Source organism: Plectropomus leopardus, unplaced genomic scaffold (genome assembly GCF_008729295.1).
Source record: "Plectropomus leopardus isolate mb unplaced genomic scaffold, YSFRI_Pleo_2.0 unplaced_scaffold5203, whole genome shotgun sequence".
Lineage (NCBI taxonomy): Eukaryota > Metazoa > Chordata > Actinopteri > Perciformes > Serranidae > Plectropomus > Plectropomus leopardus.
The window spans coordinates 1-1,249 of NW_024657129.1; the positions used below are offsets into that span (position 1 = coordinate 1).

The following is a 1,249-nucleotide window of genomic DNA, read 5'->3' on the forward strand; positions in this document are numbered from 1 at the left end:
TCTCTCTCTCTCTCTCTCTCACACACACACACACACACACACACACACACACGTACATGCTGTATGCATTCACGCTTGTTTTTACAACAGGATGCACTACAGGATCTGTCTGCCTGTTGGGGTTATGAGAAGAACTGTGATCCAGGAAGGCGCTTTGGCTATCCAGTCTGTACTAAAGCTGATTCAGGATGGTACTGTTCCTCACATCACATTCTAACACACTTTTTGTTATCACTTTGCCCTTTTTGGATGTATAATGCAGTTTACATAATTCACTCTCCACACACTTCTAGGTGCTATCCACAACGTATTAGATTCTCAGTAATCTTAAGTATTAACACATAATAGTAATCTTTTATTTATAGGTATTTAATTCACTGAACCACAGTCTCCATTGTTTTTTCCAAATTAAAAATGTGCTTATTCAGAACATGCATTATTGATGAACCATTACGGTTTTGGCTCTGTTGATCTGCCTAAATCTCTGATCTGTCAGGGCCCATTCTCTGGAGGCAGCCCAGGAGCTTTTCTGGAAGCAGGCTGATTTTGGCTACGTCAAGGAGCGCCTCTCTGAGCTCAAAACACTCTGCAAGGCCAGCAAGCCAGTAAGTCTGCTCATTTCCTTCGTTCCCACGGGCCTACTGAGTCAACAGGAAGAAACAACAGGTAGAAACAGACCCAGTGTTTGACAAAAGAGAGACAGACAATGGGCCTGAACAAAATTTGCTGTGCAAAAGCAGTAGTGTAGAGACAGGTCGGTATAGAGACAACTCTCACGATTTCTCAGGTCCAGTGTTTATTAAGAGCACTTAAAGACTAAATATTCCACCTCTTTTCCAGGGGGACTCATTATTAAGATGTAGTAGCCACACTCGCTTCTGTAAGGCTACTAACCTTTACCTGGACTTGCGTAAGCCGCGCAGAAGTCATGAGAGGTCAGTATATCTGAAAGTGATGTGCAAATGAAAAACATTACACTGACGCAGATGATGGTGTCCTGAAACCTATCTATGTTTATATTACAGGTACAAGGAGGACTTCATTCAGAAGGGTGAGATTGGTGGTTATTGCAAACTCAACAAGCGAGCACTTGCTGCTGAGGGAGAGCACAAGAGCCCCTTGCAATCTTGGTGAGGAAAGACACACATTCATACACTCCATTTCTGAGCTTTAGCCAGTGACTTTGGTATAAACATTTGGGAACTGGAGAAAAAATGGGTTCATGGCCACTTACAGAGGATAAAAACAC

General features: G+C 42.8%; 1 long non-coding RNA gene across 1 annotated transcript; it reads left to right on the forward strand.

The window, feature by feature from the left end:
* The first annotated feature begins 96 nt into the window (after positions 1–96).
* On the forward strand, positions 97–1,126 carry LOC121939595. The gene is made up of 4 exons (XR_006105489.1): positions 97–191; positions 497–605; positions 841–935; positions 1,026–1,126. It is a non-coding gene; the product is annotated as an uncharacterized LOC121939595 (long non-coding RNA).
* Positions 1,127–1,249: the final 123 nt, after the last annotated feature.